This window comes from Malaclemys terrapin, chromosome 24, assembly GCF_027887155.1.
Source record: "Malaclemys terrapin pileata isolate rMalTer1 chromosome 24, rMalTer1.hap1, whole genome shotgun sequence".
Classification (NCBI taxonomy): Eukaryota; Metazoa; Chordata; order Testudines; family Emydidae; genus Malaclemys; species Malaclemys terrapin.
In genome coordinates, this window is record NC_071528.1 from 15,088,722 (window position 1) to 15,102,171 (window position 13,450).

The 13,450-nt window shown below is 43.8% G+C and overlaps 1 protein-coding gene across 6 annotated transcripts in view; it reads right to left on the reverse strand.

Annotated features, from left to right (window-relative positions):
- Window positions 1-12,104, reverse strand: part of GATAD2A (GATA zinc finger domain containing 2A) — a 110,176-nt gene extending 98,072 nt beyond the window's left edge. For 2 of the 6 annotated variants that reach the window (XM_054013440.1, XM_054013431.1), the window contains exon 1: window positions 11,935-12,102. The gene's annotated coding sequence lies outside the window, so the exon portion shown is untranslated. Of the gene's footprint in view, window positions 1-11,934 lie in introns of all 6 variants that reach the window. The other 4 variants (XM_054013436.1, XM_054013435.1, XM_054013438.1 and 1 more) reach the window with 3 other exon arrangements.
- Between the last annotated feature and the right edge of the window lie 1,346 nt (window positions 12,105-13,450).

A 13,450-nucleotide genomic window follows, 5' to 3' on the forward strand; every position in this document is an offset into this window, starting at 1 on the left:
GAACAAGGATGGCGGGATATAGCCCTCACATTTGGCTCCAGCAAGCCAGAGCCAAATGTATCTTTTCAGCAGGATGGCCAGCTCCAGCAGCAAAACACCATATGAACAGTCAGAAGGTTGAATAGTTATAAGGCATCCAAAGCACTAATGAGGTTCACATACACACATTACTCTAATAATAACACTATGAAAATCTCTTCATATTGCTAGGTTTGGCAGGTCTATTTTATATTTAGTGACTTAATGAAGTTTAATCACATATAAAAGTGGGTTTTCTTAAGATTCCACATCAAAAGGGATAGTTTTAAATAGGAGCTAAGAATTATGAGGTGAAACCCAGACTACAATAAGTGGATTGCTTTAAACTTTGCTCCAGAACATTCATGCTGAAATGTTTAATATGCACCACTGATGGTGCTGGTCTTCCATACATTTAGTATATTGGCAACAATTCTCTAAGATGACTTATACTAATCTAGAATTAGTGTAGACCAGAGTGTCTTGATTTATCACCTTTAAGAAACTATACTGTCATCACAGTTGTATAGGAGGGGTTAAGTGGGCATAAGTAATACTATACTGACCAGTAAATAAATCTTCCACTTGATTTTTATCTGTATGCATCATTATTTGGCAAGAAATATCTTGTGTGTCTGTGGTAAAACCACCTACCTACATTTAGATCAAATTTGGTCTCAGAAAATTGGTACTTGAGTCCTACTAAAAAATAAAAAATCCAGACATACACTTTTCTTGGTAGTTGTGCTCTTAGTACAACTAACAACCTATATTAGAACTTAACATTTTTCCTAATATCAATATACAAAAACAGTTTAAATATGAAGAAAATAAATTGTCTAAGCTTAAAAGCAAAAACATTCTTTTGTTAATGGGGGATTGAATTGCAGAGTTGTGCAATGGGCCAGATGCTCAAGAAAACAGGAATGCAACTACTTTGAATTTTGCCTCCTAAATCTGTTCTATTCCCCTCATTTCCCCTATCTACCTACCTATGACAAATTGGTGGTGTATTCCTTGCACTTGTGGTCCAAAAGCCTTCTTTGGAATAAAATGGGCAACCATGTAACTTTAAAAAAAAAAAAAAAAAAAAACTGGGGAGGGATTTAAAAATATTGTTAGGTCATTGGCAATTATTTTTTTTTAATCAAGATACATCTTGATACGTTTCTATAAAGGAAAAAAGGCTAAAACTTTTAAGCATGATGCAACTAGTGAAGCAGCATGAGGAATCATAACAATAGTTTTAAGATGGCTTGTGCTAAGAATGAAAGGAATTCCACAGACTTAAGACTAAGAGAACTTCTATTATTTATTCATGGAGAATTAGCATGCTTGCTGTAAATGTAGTTGCAAGTCACAGAGCATGGAGGTTATCTGTTGCCCAAATGGAAAACCTTCACTTCTGGGAATAACATTTCAATGTGAAATGTATTCTGGACTGCAGCAAGATACTTTATAGTCCTGAGAATGTATTAGATCATAAACAGTGGACTTTCCATGATCCAAGCAGTGAGGTGAAATGAGTCTACATTGGAAAGGAAGACAGCCTCATCTTTCAAGGACAGAAGATCTGTTAATACTAGTAAGTGGAGGCTCCTGTGAAAAAACTAGGAGACAAATGAATATTGCATTGCCAAAGAAGGAGCAATCAGAGTGAACTGGGCCCAGTCCTGTCTCTTCTCTTAACGAGCAATGTTATCAGCTGAAAAAGAAATAATAGGTTCCTTGCTCTAGTTCAGTGGTTTTCAACCTGGCGTCTGCAGACTATGCTTAAGATTTCCAAAGGGGTCCAACACCTCCATATGAAAATTTTTAGGGGTCTACAAATGGAAAAAAGGTTGAAAACCACTGCTCTAGTTCATCAAGTCTTTAATCGACTTTCTATCCCCACCCCCTTCGAAGCAAAATCAAGGACATTTGTTGCAAAAATCTGTGAACAGACGGCTCCACCTCCTGAAAATAGGTCTACCACAGTCTGCTTCACTCCGTGTGTGTTAATTTTGTGCTCTGCAACTTGTTTGGTGGCAAGATATATATCCAATGAGTCAGTCCCACAGGGCCATCACTTTGACAGAATGGCTGTGAGGGAGCACCCCCTTGTTTTTTAATCAATCACTGTTACATTGTCTGTTAGCATTTTTACCTCTTGACCCTGATTAAAAGCAAAAAGGCCTTATACCGTGTTCATATGGAGTTTGGCTTTCCACATATTCCATCTACCATGAACTGTCATGAGAAACAAGACCCGCAATCACTGATTGGATGCCTCTAATGATTACTAGCAATTGAGGGTTGAAGGAGATCTGTCTTTCATTTCCTACCAATTAAGAGACTCAAACTTTAAATATCCAGAAGTGCCCTTGTCATGTACACCTGCCAACCTATTACTGTAACTCATCTGTAGGCTGTTATGTACGTAGAGGAAGCCCTGAGGCCTATTAGTCTCTTCTCTAGAATGAAAACCTTCATTTGAACAGTCTAGGATACTCCACACTTAAAGGAATAAAGGCCCATCTCTAATATTGCTTATGAGAAATCTGCCAACCAGTTTAGCTATACATCAGTTGGATAGCTGATCATTTAAGATTTTTTTTTTTTTAATCTTTGAACCTTCAAGTTGTGTAACAGCCAATGATCTTATTTTTGTTATCCTTGTCAGTCCTCTTTCTCCAGTCTTGCTCACTTGCTGCATCTTGTCTCAACTAGACTGTAAGCTCTCCAGGGCAGAGAGTGGCACTGTTTGTATACAACAGGGACCAGATCCTTTACGGAGCTTCTCATTGCTACTGTAATACAAATAATCAAAGGCTGCTGCTTTTGAGGCCAATAAAACATTTCTACCTGAATGCATTGTTCTTTGTTGAACACTTTGTACTCAGATGTTTTTAATTTTTCAGGGTACTGTCAATTCATAATCCAGTAACAATCCAGCATTTATGCACCTGTGTTCAGAGATTGGGGATGTAAATAGAGAACCCGATCCTGCAATAGGAAATCTGGGAGAGCTGGCAATTGGAGCTCCCACTGTTACAGGCAAGTGCTCTGAGAACCAAATGAATATGTCCAAACTGGAGCTGCAATCATCACTTGGGCCTTATCCTTTTTTGCTCTTTGTGATCCTTTGAATATGAAGTAATGGAGAAAAGACACACAATACTGTCAGGAATCCATAGTTCTTGCCAGGTCTGGAGCAAAAGTGACTCTACTTTGCATCCTCTTTCATGAGGAAGAAGCTCAATTTGTGGGTTACTCCATCCCTAGAAGTAAGACATAACCATAGTGTCCTTGAGGGACTGAGTGGGCTGGTTGGTGTATTTCCTTGCTGGAATGTCTCTTCTTTTTCAGCAACATGAAGAAGCAGTGGCAATGTTGGCCGTGCATTGTAGACACCATGCCTAAAACCTTGACCATCTCCTGACAAGACTAATGTGCTCCCCCATATATGACTGATGTAGCAAATGACTGTGATACTGGACTGATCTGCTCCTGACTTGAAAGAGGCTTTGAAAGTCAGTCAATCAGATGGTACTGTTTCAATACACTTGTGAAATTTTGACTCAGGATCTCACTTTGAATTGAAATTGTTCAGATGTGATCCCTTACAGGCTCTGAGTATGTCACCAGTGAGTGTCCTGATTCTTTAGGACATAGTTGCTATTGATTCCATACTGGCATTGTTGCCAGTACATGATCCTTAACCAGACCTGCAAAGGCCTCCGTTAAAGTCTAGCAGTCTGTCATATAGGATGCAGGAAGGCATATCTCCTGAAGGACTTTGCTGTTTTGTGACTGGTATCTCACAAGCTATTGATTTCTGAATATCTTGGAATCTGTGTTTGGGGCTTGAGGGGCAGGATATGTTTCTTTTGGGGGTTTGGAAGGTAAATGGACTTGAACATATGGAATGAAGAACTGCTCCTAAACGCCACAAACTGAGTTGATGTGGTTCTAGGGGTTTATGTTCAATCCAAGGGCAGCTTGGATCCTGTGGCAGCAGCTAGCCATGTTTGGCCCTAGAGAGTCCAAAGAAAGCACTCTGTACTTGTCAAGAGTTCTGGCCATACAGAACATTAGATCTGATTCAAATGGGTATCCTATCTGTAGAAATCCCAAGAAATGCAGTTAGGTGTAACTCAATTTTCTTCTTTCTTCTGGAGTCCTTTGAATACAAGGACTTTGAACTAGGCATCAAGCTTTCTTCTGTTGCTGAACACATTGCTGGCTACAGGCAGCTAGGCTCCTCAGATGCAAGTGTAAAGTCTTCTTCTGATGTAGGGATTAAAAACCATACACCATAAAACAGGACATTAATGTAAGCAGTGGAATTATTGGTTAGTGACAGGCATAAGTGTCAAGCAAGATGGGGACAATCTGCACCCAGACTTCCTACTGGGATCATTCTTGTCACACTACACAGATAAAAGTAGCAGGATGGAAAATACAAGGATAATCTTACAGTAAGCTAGACACAGAACTAAAGTCAAGTGTGGAAGTCTTGCAACAATGCAGAAACTAATGAGTACAACTCTACATTTGTCAGTGCCTTTTAAGGCACAAATAAAGAGGGAGGGACTTTCTGACAATGACAAGGAATTGAGGAAGGGTTATGATGATCCTTTTCTATGCTTGAATATTCAAAGTTGTGAAGGGGCATGTGCAAGGCCCAGCTGTCTGCTTTTTAGAAGGTTTAAACTAGATATCAACATTGAAAACATCCCAAGAATAAGGGTCTGAAAATACTCCTAAGGGAGAATCTCTTCTCACAGATAGCATCACTTAACCTCGATTTAAAGTCATAGCAATGAGTGTGTAGTTCTGTTGACACAAGATCTGGGTTCTGTCTCTCACTTCCTATATTGTTTTGGGTCATTCACATAACCTCTCTGTACCAGTTTCCCCACTTGTAAAATGGGAGTATATTTTTCCATTGGGGCAAGCTTCAATAACAAACTGTAAAGAGCAGAGAGTTAGAGAGTGTACACAACTCAAACTCCTAGCTCCCTCAGCCATCTGCACATCATGTAGGCTAAAAGGGGCATCTTGGTTGAGAAGCTGGCAGCGTCAACTTGCTGCAGCTACTCCTACTAGAACCTTTGTGTTCTAGGGACATTTGGAAAAGGTTCTTAATCAGTTTGGAGTACCTGGGAGACTGAGTTGGATGCAATTACCTTTTCTATGCATCTAGAATCAAACCTCCTTTAAAATACACAGAGCTTAGCAAAAAAATGGACATGTCAAATCAAAACCAATTTCTTCCAGGATAAAGCTGTGCACTGCTCCTTAGGGACTACTATTTCCTTGTCTGACTTTAACCCCCAAACTATTTTGGATATAGGACTCTTTAAAAAATAAGTAGTGGGAGAAGAAAAATATCCTTCTGCTCTCCTCTCTGTTTGGACCTTTTTTACTCTCATTTCCCTAACACCATCTTCAGCTAGAGACAAAGCACTTTCAAGACCAAAAGTGAAAGCTTCAAAAAGTTGTGACTGAAAACAAGGCATTAGATTAGGAACTATGATCTAACTAAAGAGGGTCATGTCCACGTCGTAAGAGGGTGCACTACAGATACGTTTGGACTTTTCATTATAAAAATCCTCCCTTTATAATTACTTTTTAAAAAACTTGTTTGGTCAAAAATCAAACAATCATGTCAGTGTTTCTCAAGCCATGCGCTCCTTTCTTAGATGGGAAAGGTGACTAAGAGCTTCTGATAAGCTGTTTAGTTAGAACATGTTTAAAACAAACTAATATTTTTTAAAGATGAAGACACTGTCTCCTTTGACTTTTCCCAGTTAACTCTTCCTTTCATGTGGAAAAGTTACTGTGAATGCACAGTGAATACTTTCTATAAATATGTAAGGTCCAAAGTGTATCATAATAAAATTGACATTGCATATTCTCAAGGACAGTTGTGTCTCTACCCAAGTTGAGGTTCAAGAAAACATAAGTAGATGATATTGATCTAAGCCAGACTGTAGCTAGACATAGAGCAAATTTCAATAAAAAGTTGTCCATTGAAGAGCGCTGTACTTCTAGGATAGCTATCAGAGTCTCATACTCCAGTTTGTTATAGGATTTACCAACATCATTCCTCTTGAGCAAAAGACAGACTTGAAGTTATTGCTCTGTGGAACATGACAGCTTTTTCCATAACCAAATTGCAAGTCACTACCTTCAATGGTAAAGTGTCATCTCTGTCCCCAACAAGACTAGACCAGGTCACTTCCATAACCTGCTTTTCTTTTGCAGGACAAGAGTCACAAATTTAATTCATTTTTAATATGAGGATTGCCAGTTACGATCATTCATGCTTTTTGGGGGGGGATAAGAGGGAGGAAGAGACGGGAAGAGGCAAATTTCAAAGGAAAGGTGTTACAGTACTTAGAGAGGCTACAGCACCCCTGAACTAGAAATAGTCTGTATCTCATGCTATCAACATGCACAAACTAAAACTAGTTGCAACTCTGAGAAGAGTCAAATGTTAACTTCTGTGAAGAGTCAGCCTGTTTTTATCTCCCAACATATATATAAGCACTTCACAAACAACATATAAGAATTTCCCCTGAAAGCTTTATGGTGGAATAGACTGTTTAACAGTGCACAGCAATTCTATACAAGAGAGAGAGGGAGAGGGATAGCTCAGTGGTTTGAGCGTTGGCCTGCTCAAAACCCAGGGTTGTGAGTTCAATCCTTGAAGGGGCCAATTACGCATCTGGGGCAAAATTGGTTCTGCTAGTGAAGGCAGGGGGCTGGACTCGATGACCTTTTGGGGTCCCTTCCAGCTCTATGAGATAGGTTATCTCCATATATTATATTAAGTTTTGGAGGAAGAATACTGTACCCAGTTGAAACTACAGGTGGACTTTGGTAAACAGATTGTAATTACCCAAGTTGAAACTTGGCCAGGACACCAAAGCCAAACACCCCTACTGCTGCAATAAAAAGTGTCAGGGAATTTGCACATATGTGATCAGAATCTCTAATTTACATCACAGCCCAAAGATGATACCTCCAATAATAAACTATCCTTAATAGGACGGTGAGGTGTTAGCTGTGAGAGAAGAGTGCCATGTACTGCATCATCAAGTCCTCCAGTACCCTTGTTTTTTTCTTGGATAGGAGGGAAGCTCTTACCAGACAGGCCTTATCCTGAATCTGTAAAGGGCATAAATCGTGCAAGAGGAAGACATTACAAGACAATCAAATTCTATGGTTCCAGTGTTCTCCTGAATGGATAAATTCTATACTTGTTTAATAATTCCAAAAAAGGACAGCAGAGCTCTTATCTGGGTCTCTAGAGATTTAACATCCTTGGCATTGTATCCAGAAGGAAGGAAATTTCTCACTTCCCCAGCTATTTTGGTTATATAAAATCAATTGTTGGATAGCTAACTGGTCCATGAATATGAATTGAAGTGATTACACTTGGACTTAGATGGTCATTAGAGTTGCTTATTTATATACATGAGCAATAACTTATCAGTAAATATACACATGTAAATTATTGCTAGGTCTCCATAACCCTTTTATCTATCCAAGAATTCTTTTAAAAATTGACACTTCTTGTTAAAGACTCACTCAACTTTGTATTGGCATCATAACTGATACGTGCCAACTCTGTTATATGATAGTGCCAGCAGTATGACAGGTTCAAGAAATTTGGGCCTTTTGAAGTTATGTGTTGGGAGAAGGGGGGAGAGACACAAGCCCCAAGATTGTGTGACTACCCCACCACCTACTTCAAACTTTTATGCTTTGTCATCTAGGAGCGTGAGGTTCAGTTTCATGAAAAATGGGGAAAATAGGAAATGTATCAAGAACTAGTGGAATAAAAGATAGAGGTTACTGTTAACTAAAGAAAATCCTGCGACATGCCCCAGCAAGAATGGTAATAAAGGTGGAGACATCCTGATGATCTAGTAGGTTCAAGTTGCTATCAAACAGCTGTTAGCACAAAGCCACTGATTCTATATGCAGCAAAGAAGCAAATGCAGTAGACCCCATACTAGCATTTCAACCTGTCACTAGCAGGGCACTCCTCCACCCCAATTACCCATGTGCCCCCTGCTGTTGCAGCAATTGTCTGTATCAGCCTTAAACAACAGAATTCTACAGGATGAATTGATGCCATGGCTGACTTATGTAGCTAATGTTTTAAAATGAAACCGTAATAAAGGCAGACAAATTGAAGTTCTGGTTCTGGGGACTGGTCCTGCTTTGAGCAGGGGGTTGGACTAGATGACTTCCTGAGGTCCCTTCCAACCCTGATATTCTATGATAGGTGTTTTGTTCTATTTCTGGGGGAGTGTTCACTATTAGCATGTTTCACAACTGATCTTAATTTGCTTACTTTCCCTAATCTAGAAACCGGTCTTACTAAAAACTACAATTCAAGAAGTGAAAATCATGAAGTCTTCAGTTAATGTAAATGTAACAGTGGATATGGGGGAACTGCTCCTCCAACTCCAACACAACCCCAAGTCCCGCTAACCATCCTTTTAATCAAGTTGGGTTGTCCCATTGTGTTGATATGGCTCTGGCACTTAGCGGGGGCCAACACAAAACATTAGTACATAAGTACATCCAGCCTTCCTCAGTGGGAGAGAGAAGGAGTGCAAAGTGGGCCTGTAAAGGGATATTATTCTTAGAAAGCGTCACCCTCACCACTGCACCATGGATGCCACATCCATTTAGCTTTTTAGTGTAGCAAGACTGAGATGAGATACTCTTGATCAGGTCAAAAATGTGAGAGAGAGAGGTCAACAGAAAAAAAAAACCTACCCTCCATTTCACTCTTTTTTAGGAGAAAAAAAGATTGGATTCTGGTATCCTATAAGGCAATTGAGAGCACCTCCGTTTTCAAGCTTTTTCCTGAGGGATTCTCCTTCCTTCATTTTCTCTTTTTCTTTCTTCCCCACTCTAGCCCAAATGCCCTGTGGAGACACTTCTTACTACTAAGCAGTGTTGGTTGTGAAGTCCATCACTACTTCTCAAAGTTTGAGGCAAAGATGAATCAATCAAGAGCTGCTTCTCTTTACTAAAGTTACTTCTCTTTAGGTAGGATTAGCAATGGTAGTCCATGTTGGTCTAGTGAGCAAGAAACCTGAATTCTGATTCCACTACATGGTGCTGCTACTAAACAACATTTTTAGTATTGTCAAAATCCCATTGCAACTTTAAGATTGATCAAAATTAGACCCAAGGTCCATTTAACATGCCCCACTCTTACTTTTTTTAAATTTCCTACCTGCCTTGGGAAAGAAGACTTAACTGACTCTCTAAATTCAAGCACAAGGCGGCACTAGAGTGGAAAGCCACCCATATAGGAGAAAACCAGCTTCAGTCCAATGCACTTGAGCTCTACTGAAAGAGGAGCAAAAGATTCCAGGTTATTCCCAAATCTAACACTGCCCTTTTATTTTTGCTGCAATAAAGAGGCTAAAATGGTTTTTTACATTACTGTACATGTAGCTTAAGAGGGTTAGGCTTTGTAGTGTCAGGAATTGGACACTACTAGATGAAAGATGTGAATTAGCTTTTAAGTGGCTTTTCAGAAGTAGGGGAAATACGTATGTACAAATATATATGGATTACTTGGTTGGTTTAAAACAAGTTTCGGTTTCAGAAGCAGAACAAAATGTTTTGCCATCTGAAAGTGGCAGAAGTTAAATAAATCTACTACAGTATAAGGTAGATTAAGCGGTTACTATTTGGAACGTGTGTGTTATTTTTCACACCTGCATGCCATGAGATTGTCTCAAACCTCTCCAAAAATTCACCATGGGTATGAGAAGAGAGGTTAGAATGAAAATTGAACCTAAACCTTAAAAAGGGACACTGTCCAATTGGAAAAAGGGACATTTTTAGGAAACTGTTGCCCCTACTGTTGCAAATGACACTAAAATTACTAAAGTTTTTTTTTTGGGGGGGGGGGGGGAAATTAAATATTTTCAGTTTATTTTGTGCCTTTGAAAGCACCTTGTATACAATACATGTGATTAATTCTTTGTATAATCAGTTTCTCCTTTTCTAACTATATAAGCTGAAGAAACTTCAATAAATATCACTGGAGTAGAAAAACAGTTATACTTTTTTCTTTTAAAAGGATTTTTTTTTAAATTCAGGATATGCAGTTTAAACAATGCTCACTCAGAAAACAGGACTAGTCATTTTCAAATATTCAAGCTGAATGTTCTTTTAACTATGGCACCTGCTACAATATGCATCATACAAAAAGATGTACATGTATGTAAGTATATAGACTGCATATACAGACCAAAAGTCATTAGTTATAAAGTGACAAACAAAACACTGAGTCGACAGCAGTGCTAGGGTTAAACTGAAAACTATCACCTGAGCACAACCTTTCCACCCCTTTCTGAGTTGGCACCCAAATAAGCTCCATTTTGTCCTCACTAGCTTTACCCTACACTATTCTGGGAAGAAATGTTGTTCTGCTACAAGAACAGGGAATAGAGGGGAAAAATCCAAGCCAGAAAATTAATAAAGAATTTTTTTTTTTTAAAAAGCAACCTATAAACATTCTCCTAACCATGGCTGAAGGGTGAGAAGGTGGTAGACCACAGACACAATATAACTTTATTTTGTATAGAATTTGTCTTGTATACATACTGTATTGCCCCCAAAGGTATTACAGAGATACACACAACAGAAAGTAGAAAAATTAAGACTGATAGTGGCAAAGGAATAAGAGAGATGCTGTCAGATTAGAGGGGGGAAATTAACCTGTTTTTCACTAGATGGATACTTAAGTGCAGTTACCCATCTTTGGCAACAGCCCCACAAAAACACATCCATCTTAAACCCCATCATGAACTCATCCCATCTGGCACTCCTCAACACGCAACCAGTATTTTGCAAGTACTTTCTTCAAGTGGCCTCATATTGCCTGCATTCACCCTTCTTTAGCATGACCCATGCAAAAGCTTGTCTGTCCATACCATGCTACTTTCTCCATACCTCACTTCCCCTTATGGCACACCCCAAAGAACAGAACACAGAAGCCTGTGCCAGTCTCTTGTGTGTTCATTACCCTGAAAAGTGCCCTCCATTTTCAGCATCCACCCTTCTCTCCCCATATCATAAATCTTCCCTCTGGCATGTCCTCTTACCCAATCTCTCACTTTGCTGCTGACTGCAACCCTCTCCCAAACCACAGCCTTCTCCCCAAAGTTCTTCGCACAATGCCCATCTTTGGCACATATAATGCCCCCGACCAGGTCTCTGGCACCAATGATCCGTCTTTGCCTCTGCTGGCTGTGTCCCACGGGCAACTCCCAGGACGCACCCTTACCTCCTCCCTGCCACCACCCCCCCCCCCAGCTTTGCCCACGTCCCTGGTACTTCCTGAGCGCTGTTCTCCCTTTAAATGCCTCTCTGCCCAGTTCTGGGGCTTCCTTAGGCCAATCTTCCCAGAATTCCCTCCACCCTCCTCCCAGCCCCCACTCCTGGAGCCCTGGCTCCCTCAGAACCGACCCCACCCCCACCACTCGGCCTCCTTGGTGCCCTTCCCTCCCCCTCCCCCTCCCTACCCTCAGCTCTTCCTGGTTCCCTGAGCACAGCACTTCCTCAGGCCTGCCCCCCGCCCCCGTCCCTTTCCTCAGGCCTTGCCGCCCCCCCCTTGGCTTTACCCCACCGCGCTCCTCAGCCTCGGTGCCCCCCTTTTCCTTTGCCCCCCCCTTCCTCAGGCCTGTCCCCACATCCTGGTGCTCCCCCTCCCGCATCGCTGCCCCGCGGTATCCGCTTTCCCCAGACCGCCCCCCCCGCCCCTCCCTTCCGACGCTCCCCTTTCCTCAGCCCCGGTGCCCCCCTTTTCCTCAGCCCGGCCCCCCGTCCCTGTCGCGCCCTCGCCCCGGGCCCCACAGGTTGCTGGGGGCGGGGGATGTCACTCACTCTCCTCAGCCCCCTCAGAGCCGCCTCCTCCTCCTCAGCGGGGCCCGGGCCGGACTGGGGCCGTGGGGGGAGGGGAGGCGGCTCCCTCAGGTGGCCACTGACAGGAGGAGGGAGGAGGAGGAGGGAGCTGCGCGCGCAGGGAGACCCGCCTCGCGCCGGGTTCCCTCCCCCCGCGCCGCGCGCCACCGGCGGCGCGGGACTCCCAGGGTGGCGCGCGCGCCACCAACCGTCACCTCCTCAGGACGCTTTTCCCGCCCACACCAGTTGCTAGGCAGATTTTACAGACGGCCCCTCCGCCTCTCTCTGGAGACATTTGACAGCTACGACAGCCAATAAGGAGGCAGGATTATAACCCCGCCAACCAACCAGCTAGGGCTGGGGGGCGCGTAACGCGGAGGGGGGAAGGCCGGCCTCTCGGTAGGCGGTGATCGACAGCCAAATCAGCCAATGAACAAACCCGGAAGCGGATAGCGGCTCAAAATAAGGGGGGGCTTCGTTTTAAAAGGGGAGGGATTGGCGCTGTTTAATCCCCGTAGGCTGCGTCCCCGTGGCGTGTGGAGCCCGATGCCAGGGGTTAGCGGCGGCGGCGGGACAGTGACTGGGGGCAGGGAGGGAGGACAGGGCGCCAGGGGATGTGGGGGGGTTGGGCAGTGGAGGATGGCTGGCTGGGATGGAGGATGGGGTGTGTTGGGGCAGTGGGGGGAAGAGGAGGGGTTGCACGCAGGGGGGTGGGGGGCAGGGAGGATGGGACACCTGGGGGTGTTGGGTGGCGATGGGGAACAGGGTGTGGAAGTGGGGGGGGGGCCGGTGTGGAGGGTGAGGTTCTTGGGGTGGGAGGCAGTGGGGGCTGGGGAGGAAGAGGTGTGTGGGGGCTGGGGAGGAAGAGGCGTATGGGGGAGGGGGGGCTGGCCAGTGTGAGGGGCAGGGCAAGGAGGATGGGACACCTGGGAGTGTTGGGTGGCGATGGGGAACAGGGTGTGGAAGTGGGGGGGTGTGGCTGGGCAGGGGCGGAGGAGGAGGTTGTTGGGGTGGGAGCATGAGGTGTATGGGGGTGGGAGGCAGTGGGGATGGGGAGGATGAGGCGTGGGGGGGTGGGGCAGCAGGCCGGTAGAGGGGGTAGGGAGGATGAGGCGTATGGGGGTGGCTGGCCCATGTAAGGGGCAGGGAGGATGAGGTATGGGGGAGGGGGGGCTGGCCAGTGTGAGGGGCAGGGCAAGGAGGATGGGGCACATGAGGGTGTTGGGTGGCGATGGGGAACAGGGTGTGGAGGTGAAGGTATTGGGTGGGGTGGCTGGGGCAGGTGGGCAGTGATTGCATAGCAGGGAGGACAGTCTGGAGGCACACATTGAGCCAGTTGGTCCCTGCAGTCTGGTTTGTCACATTTCCAGTGATTGAAGGGGTGCACCTAAAACACATTTCAAGAGGAAGCACTATACTCTAGTGCAAGGGACATGGGGCTGGGAGTCAGGAGACTTGCATTCTGGTCCATACTCTGCTGTGGCCTGGCTCTGTGACC